This window comes from Prionailurus viverrinus, chromosome B2 (assembly GCF_022837055.1).
Source record: "Prionailurus viverrinus isolate Anna chromosome B2, UM_Priviv_1.0, whole genome shotgun sequence".
NCBI lineage: Eukaryota > Metazoa > Chordata > Mammalia > Carnivora > Felidae > Prionailurus > Prionailurus viverrinus.
In genome coordinates this window covers 98,755,474-98,777,492 of record NC_062565.1, presented here as the reverse complement: position 1 = coordinate 98,777,492, position 22,019 = coordinate 98,755,474, and the positions used below count along the sequence as shown (strand labels likewise).

Below are 22,019 nucleotides of genomic sequence, written 5' to 3'. Positions count from 1 at the left end.
GGACACCAAAGTACAAAAGTTCTGAACATGGTTGTACGTGTTCAGGGAGAGGTGTGTAGCTGAAACTATCCCAAAAACCTTGGAATTACTCAAGATAATTCAGTTTTTGGCTCCTGGTGAGTTTCTCTAATAATAAAAAGAATGAAATTTTAACATTAGTCACTATACCCTGAAGTCCTTGGGAGGACTCTGTCTGCTTCCTCTTTACCAAATATAATATTTATTTACAAATTGGATTTTGCATCAGTTAAAAAACAAATTTAAATTGGAGGTTTTTAATGTAAATGAAACGACTCCTTAGAAGATGGCATTAGGGGCGCCTGGGTGGCGCAGTCGGTTAAGCGTCCGACTTCAGCCAGGTCACGATCTCGCGGTCCGGGAGTTCGAGCCCCGCGTCAGGCTCTGGGCTGATGGCTCGGAGCCTGGAGCCTGTTTCCGATTCTGTGTCTCCCTCTCTCTCTGCCCCTCCCCTGTTCATGCTCTGCCTCTCTCTGTCCGAAAAATAAATAAACGTTGAAAAAAAAAAAATTTAAAAAAAAATTAAAAAAAAAAAAAAAAAGAAGATGGCATTAAATTAAAAATCAGACTAAACGGGGGCACCTGGGTGGCTCAGTCGGTTGAGTGTCCGACTTCGGCTCAGGTCATGATCTCACGGTTCCTGAGTTTGAGCCCGGCATTGGGCTCTGTGCTGACAGCTCAGAGCCTGGAGTCTGCTTCCAATTCTGTATCCCTCTCTCTCTGCCCCTCTCCTGTTCCTGGTCTATCTCTCTCAAAAACATAAACATTAAAAAAAAATTAGACTAAAGATCATTTAAATTAAATGTGTAAATACATCTTAAAGTGGGCATAAGCAGAATAGCAATACACTGATAGGTGGTGAAAAAGAAAGGAAACAGTAAAAAAAATGAGAAGACATGCTATGATGTGACACAGAGCTCAGGGGTTTTCATTGTAATAGAGGTCCCAGCTTAACCTGTACAATCTAGTTCTGCTTTATAAACAAGTGCATAAACCCACTAAAAGTTTCTTTACGCAAAGAACTGTGACATTCTAGGAGAAAAACTCACTCTGAGGCAAGATGAAAGAAATACAGAAAGCTTGATCCAAAGTCAAAGCCTAACTTGATGGAGGAAGAGAGGAGTAATTCTGAGTAAAGTACAGTGGTAAACATTCTAATTCATCTCTGACCCAGTCTCATGGACTCAACATGGGTGTTGGGAATGGAGAGGGTTGTTAAGTAAAAACTGAGAAACATTTCACCAATATCTGTACAAAAGATTGGAACATTAGCTGTCCTGCTTTGTATGGGATGTTATATTCCAATGAAGAGGGAAGTTGCTAGAGATCACTCACAGTTTTGGCATTTTGAGGGCTCTGGTGCATTGGTGGTCTTGTTCAGCTAGAGAGAGAGAGAGCGAGCGCACCAGGAAGGGATATATTCATGGGAATGTATGACAGAAATTTCTAGAGTAAAAATTTCTGAGAATACAGAGAGGTGCCTAAGCCCCGAACTCCAAGGATTCTGACATATCGGGTATGGAGCATCGCTGTAGGTAATTGAAAAGACCTCAGAAAATCCTGTAGAGCATTTTAGAGGATCTGCAAGCGAGGGCAAAAGGCTGTGAATTGTAGACCTCATTTGCATCAAGAGCGTGGTAAAGCATAAGGAAACTCAAGTTGTGCCTGGAACTATTCCTGACAGCTTACAAACAACCAGGAAAATTATCCATTTTCTCTATGGTAAATACAGTTAAGACACCTTCATGAGCTGCAACTAAGGAGCCACTGCATACAGAAACACCCTCACCTCCCTCCAAAAAACTGTGCTAGATACAAATACTGTACTGAAAAGTAGTTTTACTTGTTCTTGAGGGAAGCAATTGTTCCAAAACGGTCCTTTTTAACAACCAATGTCTATTCCAGCTAGTGGCTGACTGTGCCATCACCTCTGCATAATCCCATAGGATTGTTAGGGAGACAGCATTAGGAGATGGCCAGAGATACTACAATGGGTTCTTGGAATGGGATACTCTCTGTTTCCTATACTGCTAATTCTTTCAGGTTTAGGTTTTTCCTTAAAGAAAAATATCAGCAGCTGTATCATTTACCTGATTTTCTTTGTGAATGCACCTAGGTTAACTTACCTTAAGAGCAAACTCAATAAAAGGTTGGACTAAGTCTATTTTATTTTTTAATATATAGCATTTTAAAAAGTACTGTAACAATTGAGTTGGATAACTTTGATTAAAGAACTTGCCTTATAGATGCCCTAATAGATACTACAATCTATTATTTATAGTATACAACTAAAATGTTAAGACAATGATATAAAAACCAACTGGTCAATGGAAACCAGTACATATAAGAATTTAACATAAATACTTCCACTGGATTCAACAAATGATGCATTTGTTGTTCATTCAGTGTTAGAAAAATTTTAGGAAAAAAATCCAATTAAACCTTTATCTCATTCCATATATCAATACAAATTTCAGGTATGTTACAGAGTCAATTTTTTAAAAAACTTTAAAAATTATTTTAAAAATCTGAATAATTAAAATAATCATAGAAATGGTAAGATGTTTTATGTTTAGAACTATGGTAAAAATAAAAGATACAAAGGCTACATTAAAATTCAACTATACCATATAAAAATTATGCACAAAATCAAAAGGCAAAAGAACGCAGAAAAAAAAATATGCAATGAAGGACAAAGGGGAATATCATTGATACAGAAAAAGCTTTTATAAATCAGAAGAAAAATACTAGCATCATAACAGAAGAATGTCAAATGATTATAAACCATCAATTTAGAGAAAAATGTAGCTAATAAACAATAAACCTTAACAATAATGAAAGAAAACCAGTTGTATCCAGATATAAAAGTAACCTTTGGAGTTTGAACTCAGTTCAAATTCTGATCTCCAACTTACCATCTTTCTGACTTTTAGAAACACTTTTAAACTTTTCTGGGTCTCAATTTCCTTCTCTACATAATTAGGATGGTAGTATCTCATAGGGGTGCTATAGACAAAATATGATAATGTATATAAAGCACTTAGAATTTATGTCTGCAAGTATGCACTGTGAGCAAAATATGTATTTGATAAATGGTAGCCATATTTATTTTGAAAGAAAACATATTTCAGATGAAGTACAATGGAATGGAACAGAATTAAATCTAGTAGGAAACAGAGTGTGTCTCATGTGGTAAAGGTAAACAAACATTTATTTTAAAAGAAAACAAGGAAATATCGTTTTTTACATTTCAAAGCTCTTTTAAAGGCAAGAAAATAGGTAAAAGGCCTAGAATCGTCAAAAGATTTTTGAAGAACAATAAGATGAAGAAACTTGTCCTGTCAGTTATCAAGACTTACCATGAAACTAAAATAATTAAGTCAGTGAAACAGTCAGGAGCGATTAACAGACTAACAGAACACAGCTCAGAAACAGACCAAACCCTGTATAATAACTTGATATATGACAAAAAGGGAACTTCTTATCAGTGGAGAATAGTTAGGCTATTCATAATTGGTGAGGGAAAAACTGATTCTCGAAATTTAAAAACAACTGGATCCTTATTTCAAAACTGTATCAAAAGTTAAATCCATATGTGTTAAAAACCAAAATGTACAAAGAAATATGTCTGGGAGAGCATATAGGAGAATGTCCTTAGCAACTTTGGGCTTTGAAGGCTTTTGAAAACATGACATAAAATCCCTAACTGTAAGTTAGAAGACTGATTATTTTAACATAAAAAATATACATCACAAGATGCCATTACAAAGGTAAAAAGAAAAGCCATAGCCTGAGAGAGGGTACCTACATGCACATAGCTAATAAATTATTAACAAAATAAGATATAAAGCCCCACAAATTAAATCTTTAAAGATAACATACCAGTAAGAAAGGGACAAAAGTTATTCGTTGGACTACTATGCAGCAGTAAAAAAGAATGAATGAAACAGCAACATGCATCCTCGTGGACAAATCTTAAAAACATGTTGAAGAAAAAAAGGGAGACGCAAAGAATATGTTCAATATGTTATCAGGCATGTAAAAAAAATATTATACATTGTTTAGAGATATATTCATATGCATCAAAAGTATAAAGACAAGTATGAGATAATAAATACCAAACTCAGGATGGTAGTTAAGTGGGTGAGGATGCAAAAAGACAGGTGATTACAGAGGGGTATACAGGTATTTGTTATATAATTTAGTAAATCTTTTTATATAACTGAAAGACTTTATTTTTTAAAATGTTAGAAGTTAGCAATTTGAATAAAGACCACTCTTGCTCCTGTGCAAATCTGAGAATGGCCAACTTATATTGAATTTTTAGCTGTGATTCTAAGCCCTGTACATGCAGTATCTCATCTAATCCTTGTAACAATCCTATGAGATAAGGATTATTGTTGTTGTTGTTGTTGTTGTTGTTACTATTTTTTTTATAAATAAAGAAATAGAGGCACTAAGAAGAAATAAAGAAATAGAGGTCACCAAAGTTCATACAACTTGTAAGTGGTGGAGCCAGGATTTAAACCTAGCCAGTTCAATTCCAAAGCCTGGGTTCTTAATCATTATGTTAAACAGCCTATAGTTTGGGGATATTTGCAGTTAGCCAGGTAAGAGATGATGCTGTGTTTGGATTAGGGTGGTGAAAATGGAGATGAAGAGAGTGTATACAAGCAAGATGTATCCTGAAGACACAAGTGATGAACTGGATTAAGAGGAGAAGAAAAGGGAGAAATCAAGGTTTCTAGCTTAAATAACTGGATAGATGATAGTGCCATTTATTAAAAAGAAAACAAAGATAATAATATTCATATAGTACTGATATGTGTCAAACACTATTCTAACTGTGAGACATCCAAGTTAAGATAAGAAATAGGTAGTTTGATAGAAGAGTCTAAGGCTTGGAGGAGAGTTCTAGTACAGAAATATAAACAATGACATTGCCAGCATACGGATGATATATAAAACCATAGAATAGAAGTCACCTAAAGGAAGAGTCTAAATACAAAAGATTTCAGATAAGGAAAACAAAAGAAAGAGAAACCTATGAAGGAAAAGAACCAGAAAACTATGATGTCAAAACAAAGAGAGGACTTTCTGATCCACCATCTGTGGTGGAACCACTGCCAAGAGGTTGATTTTCGTGAAAACTCTTATGGGGAAGACCATCACTCTTGAGGTTGAACCTTCAAATACAATAGAAAATGTGAAGGCCAAGATTCAGAATAAGGAACTCTTCCTGATCAGCAGAGACCGATCTTTGCTGGCAAGCAACTGGAAGATGGATGTACTTTGACTAAAACATTCAAAAAGAGTCCACTCTCCATCTTGTGTTGAGACTCTGTGGTGGTGCTAAGAAAAGGAAGAAGTCTCTTACACCATGCCCAAGAAGAATAAGCATAAGAGAAAGGTTAAACTGGCCATCCTGAAATACTATAAGGTGGATGAGAATGGCAAAATCAGTCACCTTTGTCAGGAATGCCCTTCAGATGAATGTGATGCTGGAGTTTTAATGACTAGACACTTTTATGACTAGTCACTTTTGACAGACATTATTGTGGCAAATGTTGTTACACTGTTGCTTCAACAAACCAGAAGACAAGTAATTGTTTTTTTGTTTTATTTTACTTTAATGTTTATTTTTGAGAGAGAGAGAGAGAGTGTGTGAACGAGGGAGGGGCAGATAGAGATGGAGACACAGAATCCAAAGCAGGCTCAGCCTCCGGGCTGTCAGCACAGAGCCCGACACAGGGCTTGAACTCACAGACCACAAGATCACAACCTGAGCCGAAGTCGGATGCTTAACTGACTGAACCACCCAGTTACCCCTGGAAGACAAGTAATTGTATATGGGTTAATAAAAGACATAAACTAACAACAACAACAACAACAACAACAACAACAACAACAAAGAAGAGATTGTTTCAAGAAGGAGAAAGTAGTTTAGATTAAAAAAAAAAGTCAATTGATTTTGAAGAGGAAGAGACCACTGATGGTATAATGTAAGAACTAAAGATAGTTCCAAGGGCCCCATACTAAAAGGGCAACTAGAGGAAGATAAATTAGCAAAAGACATACAAATTTGATTCAAATTACGATGTCTTTTTGAAGAGAACTTCAATTACCTGACTTAAAATCACAGAGCACTCATAAAGTGCGTCCTATCATTCATCCTGAGTTAACCTGCCGTAAGTCACAGTGCAAACAAACAACTATACAGAGCATGCAAACCACTTGCACAGAATCAATAATTTTCATTCTTGAAAACTTCTATGGCAGGTAAGAAAACCAAATACAATTTCATTGACTGTACCCCCCAAATTCATATGTTAAATCTCTAACCTTCAGTATTTTAGAATGTGACTATATTTAGAGTAGGGCATTTAAAAAGGCGATTCAGTTAAAATAAAACTGCTAGGATGGGTTCTAATCCAATTTAACTGGTGTCCTTATAAAAAGAGGAAATTTAGATACACAAATAGATATATCAGGGATGTGTGCACACAGAGGAAAGACCAAGTGAAGGCATGTGGGAAGACAACCATCTGCAAGTCAAGGAAAGAGGCCTCAGAAGAAACCAAATCTGCTGACATCTTGATCTTGGACCTCTGGCATCCAGAACTGTGAGAAATAAATTTCTTTATTTAAGCCACCCAGCCTGTGGTATTTGTTTTGAAAGCTCTATTAAAGCTAATACACTGACTGCAACTCATAATTTTGTTGCACAGTGAAACATTAAGAATAGTGACAAGGACATAATAACAGAAGCCTAAGGTTTATGCAATTTAGAGGATGTAATAAAGTTATTTGCAATTTAGAGTTTCCTGCTTGATAAGATGTGAAACAATTATGTAATTCTGCCTTGATTTATTTTCCTCTATAATTGACCTTTAGTAACTTCTTAACCTTAATAAATTGAATGGGAAGTTATTAATGGGCTATCCTGTATGCAATTTAAAATAATTAAAAATTTCCCAGCATAATCAAATGGGAGAATAAAACTAAAATTATGCTTTTGACTCATATTTAATTTATATGTAATTTTATTAGTTTTTGACCCAAATATTAGCATTTTTACCTAATATACTGTAAAATATTCCCTTAATAGTTTATATTAAAAGTGCAAGAATACTGCTATAGACTTAAGAATTAAAGTGTCATTCAAAAATTATAGCGTTGTAAAATTAAAAAAATATGAGACATTTGCGTTGCAGGGATATTCAAAATAACTAATCTGAAGGTTAAGTTACAATCAATTTCAGAACACAGTGAAATAGAGTCTGTTTTTTAAAAAAACATTATCTTGTATTTTCCTCTGAAAAGTATTAAGAGGTAACAAAGGCTATTTCAAGTTTTTTAGTTTTCTGACACAGTAGTGACTATATTCAAAATGTTTGAGAATATATGGAGAAGGCCATGGTACCATAAGTCTGTATAAGTCATAAATATTTGGGAGTTCTAGAATTGATAGGAAAATTTCACATATCCATTTAAAACTTATATCAGCTGCAATCTTCTCATTTTATAGATGTATGAGCCAAAGTCCAGAGACACTAATTAATATGCTTAAAGTCACACAGCTCAAGTTTCCTGCACTCAAAAATCCATGACACTAGAGAAAAATATTCTCTCTTAAGAACTCTGGTTGATTTACATTTATTAAACAAAGACTACCCTAATGGAGAGTCATCAGGAAAACGCCTCCTGAAGAGAAATGGGAAGTAAGAAACACTGAATCAAACATAAAGGTATGTAATCTTAGTAAAGTCTAAAAGCATCTTAGAGGCTATCTATTCTAACCCTTTCTTTCAATACAAACTTATTCTCACACTATTTTTAACAGGTCATTTAAGCTCGACTGTATGTCTCCAGAGAAACAGAGCTCACTATCTTCCTGATGAATTCAAAGCTGCTTTCTTTGATTTTCTGGATGATACAGATTTTAAGAGAAAAAAGTAGAGCTTCTATATTTATTGATGTAGATGTTGCATTGAATATTTACTGTGATAACTATTATATATTGAATTCATCTAACAAAAACTTACTGCAGAATTTAGAATCGTTTTCAAACTTCAAATTTCATCATTTACTGGATCTGAAAGGCCGGTAAAAGAGCAATCCCATCCCCTGTTTGAGGGCAAATTTGATAAATCAAATGGAGATGGCTCAATCATATAACTGACCATTCATTTCTGGTTAATTCTCAGTAGACTTGACTGGATCCAGATTAGCACAGCTGAATACTAACCTAGGAGATAACTTTAGCATACTTTGGTCACCAAAACCAGCAGATTTCTCCCTTCTAAATACCTTAAACTCTACTTTAATAGAGTTTTTTAAAAAATAATTTACTACATATATAATACATATATGTATAGTTAAAGGAATTACAATAAAAAAAATTTCTGTATATCCACACCTAGATTAAGAAATAGTGTTACAGTGCTATGGAAGCCCTCTGTGTGTCTTCCCTAATTCTTGCTTTGAATTTTGTGTTACTCATTCTAATACCTGTTAAGTTTTATCATATTTGTATGTATCCTTAATATACAATATATTGTTTGGTGTTGATGGTTTTTAAACTTTACATAAATGATATCACACTTTTTCCATTCAAAGAATCTTGCTGTTTATGCTGGAACATGAAGCTGTATGGCATTCGTTTTTCCCTGCTGTATAGTATTCTACCATATAACAGATCTTAGAAGGCATTAATTCCAATCACTCCCCTCCAAATACTATGATTCTGAAATTTTTAGTTCTATTTTTATTTTAACTACACAAAATAGACAATATTATTTTGATTTATAAAGTCAGTGTTTGCTATGTTCACCTATAAGTTTTCTTTGCTCACTGTGGTACACATTATGATGAACTACCTGGATTCCCTTTCAGGAATGTGAACTTTTTCCACAGCTGCTGGGAATCCTGCCAGAAAGTGGCTCTTGGCTATTGGCCCTCTTTGGGGTTGTTTTGTCTAAAGAATACTATCTCACCTAAGGTCAAGGCTCCTTCCAGGAGCAGCCCACATCCAATGAGGGCTGCTCATCCAAAAAGGCCTAACCCTCTTGTCCTAACTCAAGTGAACTCTGAAGGATCACCCCATCTCCAGAGCTTCCTGTAGTATCAGTAAAACCTTTGTTGGGTCTTCAATGAAGCTTGACTTCTTTGCCTAAAAGAGCTTCCTTCCTCTCCCTACCACATGTGTTGATCCCAAGAACACTCTCTAAAGGTATATGCTTAGAACTTTATGGGGATACTTCAAAGCCAGTATTTAAAGCACTTTTCTTCAGAGAAGATTTCCATCTTAGGGCACCCAAACCCAAGGCACCATTAAACTGAACTTTTATATTGAGATTTGTTTTTGCCAGTGTGAATTCCAACTCCAAACCCACATCGGAGTAGAACTGTGATGAGGAGAGATTCTTTTTGTCCACTCCATTCACAGCCAAGGATGAAACAAACAGTGTCATTCTGTTTTTGTTTTTGTTTTAAGTAGGCTTCACGCCCAGTGCGGAAACCAATGCAGGGCTTGAACTCACACAACCCTGAGATCAAGACCTGAGCTGAGATCAAGGGTCGGAGGTTTAACCAACTGAGCTACCCAGGTCCCCTAATGGTGTCATTCTGAAAGGCGGTTATTTTCCCGTCATTAACAGAAAGTTTTATCCTTTGGGGATCCCAGCTTTACACTGCAGTGTCCAGACTTACCTCTGAGCATGCCCATAAGAACTTATCTCCTGCCCCATGCAAGCAGAAACACCTCCTTAATGCCCAGGTGTTGGGCCATGAGGGATCAGAAGGTGACCTCAAGGATAAAATGGGTTCTAGAGCTCCTTTATCCCCATGGAACTGGGCTTGCTCATTGCATACAGCCTCATATTTTCCACTTACTTTGCTTCCAACTCACCCATATATATATATGTTTTAACCTATAAATGTTTTAACATTTTATATATCATTTCCGTGTTCTTTACCAGAGGTTTCTCTGAACATCAAATCTGTCATATTGCTTGAAACTGTAACAGCTTTAGACCTACTTAAGAGATGCTAAATGTTTTAGACAAACACAGAATGAGACTTATGCTTTAAAAAAGAAAAAGAGTGGGGCGCCTGGGTGGCGCAGTCGGTTAAGCGTCCGACTTCAGCCAGGTCACGATCTCGCGGTCCGGGAGTTCGAGCCCCGCGTCGGGCTCTGGGCTGATGGCTCAGAGCCTGGAGCCTGTTTCCGATTCTGTGTCTCCCTCTCTCTCTGCCCCTCCCCCATTCATGCTCTGTCTCTCTCTGTCCCAAAAATAAATAAACGTTGAAAAAAAAAAAAAAAAAAAAAAAAGAAAAAGAGTTTATAACTTTCCATTCAGCTAAAGTCCTCAAAGCTACTCCATACTGTAAAGTTTGTTTTTCTTCAATAGCAGAAGGTGACTATTACTTGGCTACTCATTAATTAAATAGAGTTCACTAAGAGGATTCAGACAGTAGAGTTCCTGGTAAACAATCTGTAAACTGAGAATAAGAAAAGCACACTATAGGGGCATCTGGCTGGCTTAGTTGGTAGAGCATGCAACTCTGGATCTCGGGGTTATAAGTTCAAGCCCCATGTTGTGTACAGAGATTTCTTAAAAGTGAAATCTTAAAAAAAAAAAAGTACACTATATATCTAAATTTTAAAAATATGTAATGACTTTATAGGAATACTATAATTATTATATTCTAAAATTTCAGAAGCAGTTTAATCATTATACTTCAATGATTATCATGTATAATATATATATTTAATAGTAGCAGCAAATCTTACATTTAATATATTGACCACTTGACATTCCAATTGATCTATTTAACACAATTCATAATTAACTTTAAATTAAATAGCCCTTATTGGATTTGAAAAATCATTTTTGAATGGATAAAGATGTGGTATATACATACAATGGAATATTACTCAGCCATCAAAAGGAATGAAACTTTGCCATCTGCAACAACATGGATGGAGCTAGAGTGTATCATGCTAAGCAAAATAGTCTGTCAGAAAAAGACAAATACCATATGATTTCACTTATATGTGGAATTTAAGAAACAAAACAGATGAATATATGGGAAGGTGGGAAAAAAAAGAAAGAAAGAAAGGGAAATAAACCATAAGAGATTCTTTACAATAGAGAACAAACTGAGAATTAAGGGAGGGGGTGGATGGGGGATGTGCTAAATGGGTGATGGGTATTAAGGAGGGCACTTGTGTTGAGCACTGGGTGTTATATGTAATGAATCACTAAATTCTACTGCTGAAAACAATATTACACTATATGTTAACTAACTAGAATTTACATAAAAATTTGAAAAGAAAACATCATTTTTCAGCCTTCATAGTAAAGACTGATTTAGGCAAGAAGCATTAATGCTAAATTCAAGGGTAGAAATTTTGATGAGAACTAGAATATCTGCATGGTCTTAAGCGTCTCTTCCACAGATTGCTTATAAGATGCAAGAAAAAAAAAGCAGTAACTATATAATAAAGAAACAGAACACTTTGAGTGATTAAAATTAACATAACCCCTAAGAGGTTAAGAGGGACATTGTGCCTCTGAATGTGAAACTCTGAAAAAGACATGTCACTTAAGCAGTATTCTGGCCAGGAATGTATAACCTGAATCTCAACATAACAAAACATCATCAAAGCTCCAAAGGAAAAACATTCTATTTTTTATAAAGGGGGAAACTGTTTTCTTTAAAAAAGAAATATGTCTTTAATATGTTAAAAGACAATCACACTTTTGGATACATCCAAAAGAATTGAAAGCAGGGTCTCTTGAAAATGTATCTGTACAACCATGCTCATACCGGCATCATTCACAATAGTCAAAAGGTAGAAGCTACCCAAATACCCATCAATGGCTAAACAAAATGTATACACATACAATGGAATAGAATTTGGCCTTAAAAAAAGAAATTTTGACATATATGAAAACATGGATAAACATTGAGGACAGATGTTAAATGAAAAAAGCCAGCTACAAAAAGACAAATAATGTATGATTCCCTTCTAAAAGGTGTCTAGAGTAGTCAAACCCATTGAATCAGAAAGTAGAATGGTGGCTGAGGAGAGGTGTATAAAGGGAGTTAGAGTTTCAGTTTTCCCAGATGAAAAAGTTCTGTAGATTGGTTACATAACAATGTGTGGTAGGGGAGACAAGTTAAAAACAACATATGACTCAATGGGATCAGTTCCGTAACAAAAGCATACACAGAGTGTCATGGGAATAGAAGAGAGAGATCATCTAACTCTTCCTGATTGGTGGAAAAATAAGTAAAGCCAGAAATAATTTAAAATTCCAAACAGTTTTGAAAGAGGAGTTTAGGTAAATATGCCAGAGTGGACATACACACTAGCTTTTGCTCCCTCTTGAAAACACACTAAAATAATATTAAAATGCTTTTTTAAAAAAGATATAAACTGCAAGGACAATAACAAAATTTTGGAAAAATAGAAAACAGATGTACAAATAGTAACAGATTTAGCTAATGCAAAAGAGGCAGTCTCCTAACCCAAGTAAGAAAAGTGATTTTTTAAGTTTACCCTGCAGAACCTCCAAATGGCTCAGAAATCAGCTGTACTTCTCTAAGAGTTAAGATACAGCCAAACACTAGGAAACAGGATGAAAGTTTAGTTTAGAAGTAAATTATATGCCCAAACTCCCTTCACCTCTTTATGGAGCCAGAAGACTCCTTTACCCCCATTTGGGAGACTGATTTTTTTCTTTTTTTTTATTCTATGAAGAGAGAATTACAGAGTATATCTGGATTGAGGGACACTCAGCACAGGTGACGGTAGGATAGACTCAAAGCAGGAACATTCAGCTCTGAGAATATTGGTACTCTATATACTTAAGTGGAGAGGGGACGATCCTTAGGGACAGAATATGACTAGCTCAAGTTAACAAAGATACTAAAGATGATAAAATAAATGGATTGGATGGATTTAGAGTTTCCAATCAGTTTTTTAGTGCCTGACTCTGAGGTAGAAGTTGTTTGTTTAATCAAGGCTTAGCAGACATTGAGGAAGAATGTGAAAGACGGAGACCAAAACAAGCAAACAGTGGCTTACCAGGAATACAAAATTTGGATATACTGACTTAGTAGAGATAGAATGTAAAACAACTGACGGACATGATAGACCCTAGTGAATCTGGCTGGAGCAAAGTAAATAAATGTTGGCAGTAACAGATGGCTAAAAAGGTATGCAAGGGCCAAACCACAAAAGATTTTGTGCATCACACTAGAGTTTGTCTTTTGTAGGATCAGGCAACGTGGAGCCAATGAAACATATAAAGGAAAATAACATGATCATGTTTGCATTCTCACAAGGTTATCCGGATAGCTCTGAGATAGACAGACTGGAGGGGGAAGAATTACTGGCAGGGGCACAAATTAAGAGGTTGATGAAGTAATTAAGACAAGGAAAAATACAGGCCTGAATTAAGACTGGTGTAGATGAGATAAACATGAAAGATACTTAGGAGATACAATCGCGGGGCACCTGGGTGGTTCAGTAAGTTATCATAACAAGTGCCCTCCTCAATACCCATCACCCATCTAGCCCATCCCTCTGCCCAACACCCCACCAGCAACCCTCAGTTTGTTCTCTATGTTTATGAGTCTCTTATAGTTTGTCTCCCTCCTTGTTTTTATCTTATTTTTGATTCCCTTCCCTTATGTCCATCTGTTTGGTTTCTTAAATTCCACATATGTACGAAACCACATGGTATTTGTCTTTCTCTGACTTATTGTGCTTAGCATAATACACTCTAGCTTCATCTACATCATAGCAAATGGCAAGATTTCACTCTTTTTGATAGCTAAATAGTATTCTATTATATATAAATACCACAATGTCTTTATCCATTCATCAGCTGATGGACATCTGGGATCTTTCCATAGTTTGGCTATTGTTGATTAGTGCTGCTATAAACATTGGGGTGCACGTGCCCCTTCAAATCTTTATTTTTGTATCCTCTGGGTAAATACCTAGTAGTGCAATTGCTGGATCATAGGGCAGTTCTATTTTTAGTTTTTTGAGGACCCTCCATACTGTTCTCCAGAGTGGCTGCACCAGTGTGCATTCTCACCAACAGGATAAGAGGGTTCCCCTTTCTCCATATCCTAGCCAACATCTGTTGTTTCCTGTAATGTTAATTTTAGCCATTCTAACAGGTGTGAGGTGGTATCTCATCGTGGTTTTGATTTATATTTCCCTGATGATGAGCGATGTTGAGCATCTTTTCATGTGCCTGTTAGCCTTCCCTATGTCTTCTTTGGAAAAGTGTCTGTTTAGGTCTCCTGCCCATTTATTAACTGGGCTGTTTGTTTCTTGGGTGTTGAGATTGACAAATTCTTTATAGATTTTGGATATTAACCCTTTATCTGATATGTCATTTGCAAATATTTTCTCTCATTCCATAAGTTACCTTTTAATTTTGTTGATTGTTTCCTTCACTGTGCAGAAGATTTTCATTTAGATGAAGTCTCAATAATTCATGTTCACTTTTGTTTCCCTTGCCTCTGGAGACATGTCTAGAAAGAAGTTGCTATGGCCAAGGTCAAAGAGGTTGCTTCCTGTGTTCTTGTCTAAGATTCTGATGATTTCTTGTCTCCCATTTAGGTCTTTCATCCATTTTGAATTTATTTTTGTGTGTGGTGTAACACAGTGGCCCAGATTCATTCTTCTGCATGTAGCTGCCCAATTTTCCCAACACCATTTGTTGAAGATTAGTTGACCATACAGTTGTGGGTCCATTTCTCAGCTCTCTACTGTGTTCTATTGATCTATGTGTCTGTTTCTATGCCAGTGCCATACTGTCTTGATGATTACAGCTTTGTAATATACGCTTGAAGTCTGGAATCATGATGCCTCCCACTTTGCTTTTTTTTTTTTCAACATTATTTTGGCTATTCAAGGTCTTCTCTGGTTTCATACAAATTTTAGAATTGTTTGTTCTAGCTCTGTGAATAATGCTGGTGGTATTTTCATAGGGATTTCACTGAATGTGTAGATTGCTTTGGGTAGTATAGACATTTTAACAATGTTTGTTTTTCCAACACATGAGCATGGAATGTTTTTCCATTTCTTTGTGTCCTCTTCAATTTCTTTCATGAATGTCCTATAGTTTTCAGAAACCAGATCTTTTACCTCGTTTGTTAGGTTTATTCATAGGTATCTCATGGTTTTTGGTGCAGTTGTAAATGGGATTGATTCCTTGATTTCTGTCTCTGCTGCTTTATTGTTGGTGTATAGAAATGCAACATTTCTGTGCATTGATTTTATATCCTGTGACTTTGCTGAATTCATATATCAGTTCTAGCAATTTTTAGGTGGAGTCTTTTGGGTTTTCTACATAGCATATCATGTCATCTGCAAAGAGTGAAATTTTGACTTCTTCCTTGCCAGTTTGGATGTCTTTTATTTCTTTATGTTGTCTGATTGCTGAGACTAAGACTTCTAGTACTATGTTAAATAGTAATGGTGGGAGTGGACTTCCCTGTCTTGTTCCTGACCATAGAGGAAAAGCTCTCAGTTTTTCCCCATTGAGGATGATATTAGCTGTGGGTCTTTCATATGCGGCCTTTATGATCTTGAGGTATGTTCCTTCTATCCCTACTTTCTTAAGAGTTTTTATCAAGAAAGGATGCTGGATTTTGTCAAATGCTTTTTCTACATCTATTAAGAGGATCATATGGTTCTTATCCTTTCTTTTATTAATGTGGTGTAGCAAGTTGATTGATTTGTGAATATTGATCCACCCCTGCAGCGCAGGAATAAATAATCCCACTTGGTCATGGTGAATAATTCTTTTAATGTACTGTTGGATTTGATTTGCTAGTAACTTGTTGAGAATTTTTGCATCCATGTTCACCAGGGATATTGGCCTCTCATTCTCCTTCTTCAGTGGGGTCTTTGTCTGATTTTGGAATCAAGAATCAAGGTAAGGCTGGCCTTGTAGAGGGAATATGGAAGTTTACCTTATATTTCTATTTTTTGGAACAGTTTCAGAAGAATAGGCATTAATTCTTCTTTAAATGTTCAGAAGAATTCCCCCAGGAAGCCATCTAGTCCTGGACTCTCATTCGTTGGGAGGTTTTTGATTACTGATTCAATTTCTTTACTAGTTATAGGTCTGTTCACATTTTGTATTTCTTCCTGTTTCAGTTTTGGTAGTTTGTATGTTTCTAGGAATTTGTCCATTTCTTCCAGATTGCCCAGGTTATTTGCATATAATTTTTCATAATATTCTCTTATGATTATTTGTATTTCTGTGGTGTTGGTTGTGATCTCTCCTCTTTCATTCGTGATTTTATTTGGGTCCTTTCTTCAAAGAGTCACCTTTATTATTTCTTTTAGGGTTGGTTTAGTGGTTACAAACTCCTTTAGTTTTTGTTTGTCTGGGAAACTCTTTATCTTTCCTATTCTGAATGATAGCTTTGCTGGATTGAGTATTTTTTTGCTGCAGAATTTTCCAATTCAGCACATTGAATATATTATGCCACTCCCTTCTGTTTTGCCAAGTTTCTGTTGAGAGATCTGAAGCTAGCTTTATGGGCCTTGCCTTGTAACTCAGGGACTTCTTTTGTCTGCTACTTCTAGGATTTTTTTCTTTATTGCTATATTTTGCAAATTTAATTACACTATGTCTTGCTGTTGCTCTACTTTTATTGATTTTGATGGGAGTTTTTGTGTCTCATGGACCTGGATGTGTTTCCTTCCCCAGATTAGGGAAGTTTTCAGCTATTATTTCTTCAATTAAATTTTCTGCCCCCTTTTCTTTCTCTTGCCTCGGAACTCCTATACTACAAATGTTACTTTGTTTAATGGAGTCACTGAGTTCCCCAAGTCTATTCTCATGTTCCATAGCTCTTTTTCTCTTTTGTTCAGCTTCATTATTTTCCGTTATCTTCTACATCACTTATTCATTCCTCTGCTTCTTCCATCCTTGTGCTCACTGCATGAAGACCATTTTGAGTCTCAGTTATATTTTTCATTTCTATTTTTTAACTCTGTGGTAAGGGCCTCCCTGAAGTTTTCCATTCTTTTCTCAGGCCCAGCAATATCCTTATGATTGTTAATTTAAATTCTTGATCAGGCATGTTACTTATATCTGTTTCACTTAGATCTCTGGCCCTGACCTTAACTTGTTTTTTCATTTGGGATGGATTCTTCTATCTTGGCATTTTGTCTAAATCTCCGTCTTCTTTGTATTAAAAAAGCCTGTTATGTTTCCTGCTCCTGAGCATAATGGCTTTATGAAGGAAAAGGTCATATAGTGTCCAGGGCCTGGCCCTTCATAAGAAAATTCTGTGTGCACTTTGCTGCTGTTTTTGGCTGCTCTATCCTTCAGGCCAGTTGTCTGCATGGCTCTCCTTGTCTACAGTGGGCTGTGTTTGGTCCTTGGCCAGAATGTGGAGTGTTTAACTAGATGTGTTCTGGTCTGCTTGTTAAATGAGACCTGATACTACTTCCACTAGAACTGAAGCACTACATAACTCTCTGGTTGGGAGACATGATGTGGGCAGGGATTTCTGCTGGTCTTCTGGGGAAGGTGACCACCATGATTGGACCGAGGCAAACTTGACCAACAAGAGTAGTACCAACAGAATGCAGGGGTGTGAGACTTGGTATAAGCAGGCTAGGCATCCAATATTGTTGCTATGTTGTTTACTGTAGGTGGCTCTGTGTTTATGCTGAGGGGCAGGAGAGGCAAATAGTGCCAACCTGCTCCTTTGACCCTGGAGAGGGGTCTCCATGCCTGCTGCCCTCAGGGAAGTACTCCAAGAAGGGAGAATAATCTTTCTATGTGTCCTAGGCATTAGTCAGATCACTGTTTCTGCCCCCAGGTTGTTTGCCTGCCTTCTCTCTTGGAGCAGCACAGTGCCCTCAGGGCTAAGCACACAGACCTTTGAAATTCCAGTCTTCAAGCCCTGCTGGTTACTTATGAAAATCATCCCTTTTGTTTTCTCAGCCAATGGCTTTGGGGAGGTATTCTTGTGCATTCCCCTCACACTAGTTATCTTAAATGAGGTTGAGTAGGAGAAATATGATTACATGAGTATAACAATACTTAGGTTTTTTTTTTATGCCAGTCTTTTACTATAAATTAAAATATAGCATCTAATTTTTATGTGCACAGTTAATTCAACTCAATGCCATGCTATAAGAACTAATTGATTTCCAAGCAAACTCATCAATTGCTGAATTTAAAACATCTAGTGTCATGAAAAAAATTTTTTTTTTAATTTTTTTTTTTCAACGTTTATTTATCCTTGGGACAGAGAGAGACAGAGCATGAACGGGGGAGGGGCAGAGAGAGAGGGAGCCACAGAATCGGAAACAGGCTCCAGGCTCTGAGCCATCAGCCCAGAGCTCGACCCGGAGCTCGAACTCACGAACCGCGAGATCGTGACCTGGCTGAAGTCAGACGCTTAACCGACTGCGCCACCCAGGCGCCCCTAGTGTCATGAAAATTTTATCTAATAATTAGAAAGTTAGATTTTTCCTTACTGAACTTGAATCAAGTAAGTTTAGAACCTAACAATGTCTGATTACTTAAATGATTAGACTTCATCAGCTTTACCTGTAGTTTACCTTGAATATTCAGTTCCTAAGAAAATGCTTCTGATTTAATATAAAGTGAATAAAGAAGAATATAAAATTGTATAATTATAGTCCAATTTTTAAAAGGAATAAAGATAATCATATATAAAAGACTAGTAAGTGTACTAAAATGTTAATAGGTGAACAACAGGAGATTTTCATTTTCTGATTTCAACCTTCTTAAACATTCTTTACAATAAACACCTATCAGTTTTCTAATAAGCAACAAATATCTTTACTAAAATAGTTTCCTCTTAACTAGATTTCTGCAGAGATAAACAGCTGAAGATATATGGTATCAATTATTTATACAAATATCTGTTGGGACACTTACATCTCCTTTTTAAGGGTCTTATGCCTCCTATATCAATATAAACTCAGGGAGGGCAATTATGTTAATTTCTTTTTTAAGTTTCTGCAGTCCAAACTGCTGTGTTCCGCAGAGGGGCATTGTATCCTCAGGGCCTAATAAAAAAATATTGTAAAATGAAGCCCCTGAAATTAATTTGTTAGATCAACAAGTTTTCCCTACTTCCCTGTGCTAATATTTGTCATGGCTAAACTTAACAATTCTGTAAATACTATTTTAAGTTTCAAAATAACCACATATTGTACTTTGGTGTGTAATTTTGCATACAATATCTTATTATAATATCATTTTATTCAAGTAAATCTTTGACAAATAACAATACATAACAAATAAATGTTAAATAATAAACACTTGACAAATCTTAGGATTTTAAAATATTGCTGAATACTTCTTCAGAAAGTTCTTTCTTTTTAATAAGTTATTTTGAAAGAATTTCAACATTCTTTTAATGTTTATTATATTTATCCATTGAACGTAACTGTTTCTAACCATTTCTCTTTAGAAAGGTTGATGGCAAACTTATTAAATGTAGAAAGAATTTCTAAATTGAATCAACAAATAATGAATTTTAAAGTTAACAGTATTATTAATTGCTACAAATTCACTTCCTTAGCCTATAATCTCCCCCCACACCCAGCCCCACCAGTGTCCACAAACGCAGACTGAACACATTCAATAGTCAGAATTAACTGAGTGCACTGATTACTCAGGCAGACCAAGGGGGGATGAACTGTTGGACAATTATAAATAACTAAAGCTCACCTATTTAATTGCCAAAATTTATTTCAACTAGTTTTAAAAGAAATATTTCTTAAATGTTTAACCTACTTTCCTTCCTTTTAGGCCAAGTACACTCAACATAACTTAACCTTTGGGATGACTGAGGATATCACATAGCATTTTAATTATATACTATGATACTTAGAGAACCGCACTGATAACGTGTTGGACTATTTGTCCCTTCACTGAAATGTTCCAGACTTACAGATTTTGTTTTCTGCCTTTTCACCTCTTGCTATATCTTGCTTTCCAGTCTCCTTATGATTGTTTACCTGTCTCTAATAGAATATCCTTCCCCTTTCTAATTGGGTTTCCCAATCTATAGCAAGTAAGAGACAATAAAAGTTTTCATTCATTGGCCATTTAGAGATGAAAAATATAGTCCTGGGTAGTTCTTAAAATATTCAGTTTAATTATAGTACAAAGAGTGCTATGGGAACCCAGAGGATCATCATCTAAGAGAGTTGACTTCCTGGAGGAGATAGTTCTTAAAGTGAGATATGACAGATGAATGAGTAAGATTTGATAGGCAAAGAAAGTGAGAGAATGGGTAGCAGAGAAGATCAAGTATACAGTCAAAGGAAACCACATAGTAATAAAAATAATGATACCTTACATTTATTGAACACTTTTGTAAATTAGTAAAATTGTTATAACAACTCTATGATGCATAATGATTCCCATTTTAAAGAGTAGGAAACTGTGGCACAGAAAAAGTGTTTTGCCCAAGTTCACACAACTAGTTAAGTGACAAAGCCAGGATTTGGACTTAGGCAGTCTGCTCTGAAGCTCACACTTTTAACCACCATGCTATCTTGCTTAATTATGCAAAGTTATGAAGGCAAGAGAGAATCTGCTGTTTGGGGGAATCTACTACAATAATAAAAAAGCTGGAAGACTACAAATGCGTCTGACTGTTGCAGAACAAGACAGCAAAAACTAGCTAGGAAGGGGTCTGTATGCCAGCCACATGTGTTTGGATTTTACACCATGGGCAACAAGAGGCATCCAGCAGAGGAATAGTAAGATCAGATTCCCTTTGATAAAGATTTCTGTGAAATCTGAATGAATAAAAACAACCAGAGGCTAGAAATCCATTTAGGAGGCTATTCCAAAACTCTACGTGAGAAGTGATAAAGACCTGAACCAAAGCAATAGAAGAGGGAATAGAAAGGAGAGGACAAATTAGAGACAAATAGGATGTTGAATTCATAGAATGTATGACCTAGATGAGGAAAATCATGAGGGAGAGGGAGAAATTAAACAAAGCTGTAGTCAAGCCAGAAAATAGATGGATGGTGGTGAAGGTGGTGTAAAAGGTTCATTTTAGGAATAGAATAGAAAACCCAGAAATGAACCCACAACCATGTGGTCAATTAATCTTTGACAAAGCAGGAAAGGATATCCAATGAAAAAAACTCTCTTCAACAAATGGTGTTGGGAAAACTGGATGGTGACATGCAGAAGAATGAAACTGAACCACTGTCTTACACCATACACAAAAATAAATTGAAAATGGATGAAAGACCTAAATGGGAGACAGGAAACCATCAAAATCCTAGAGAATACAGGCAGCAACCTCTTTGACCTCGGCTGTAGCAACTTCTTTCTAGACATGTCTCCAGAGGCAAGGGAAACAAAACCAAACATGAACTACTGGGACTTGATCAAGATAAAAATCTTCTGCACAGTGAAGGAAACAATCAACAAAATTAAAAGGTGACCTACAGAATGAGAGAAAATATTTGCAAATGACATATCGGATAAAGGGTTAATATCCAAAATCTATAAAGAATTTATCAATCTCAACACCCAAGAAACAAACAGCCCAGTTAATAAATGGGCAGGAGACCTGAACAGACACTTTTCCAAAGAAGACATAGGGAAGGCTAACAGGCACATGAAAAGATGCTCAACATCGCTCATCATCAGGGAAATACAAATCAAAACCACGATGAGATACCACCTCACACCTGTTAGAATGGCTAAAATTAACATTACAGGAAACAACAGATGTTGGCTAGGATATGGAGAAAGGGGAACCCTCTTATCCTGTTGGTGAGAATGCACACTGGTGCAGCCACTCTGGAGAACAGTATGGAGGGTCCTCAAAAAACTAAAAATAGAACTGCCCTATGATCCAGCAATTGCACTACTAGGTATTTACCCAGAGGATACAAAAAGATTTGAAGGGGTACCCCTATGTTTATAGTG

General features: G+C 36.1%; 1 protein-coding gene and 1 pseudogene across 4 annotated transcripts in view; one reads left to right on the top strand and one right to left on the bottom strand.

Annotated features, from left to right (window-relative positions):
• CEP57L1 (centrosomal protein 57 like 1) overlaps nucleotides 1-22,019 on the bottom strand; it is a 75,472-nt gene that overhangs the window by 30,979 nt on the left and 22,474 nt on the right. The gene's annotated exons all lie outside the window — the stretch shown is intronic.
• On the top strand, nucleotides 28-5,624 carry LOC125166487 (ubiquitin-40S ribosomal protein S27a-like; annotated as a pseudogene).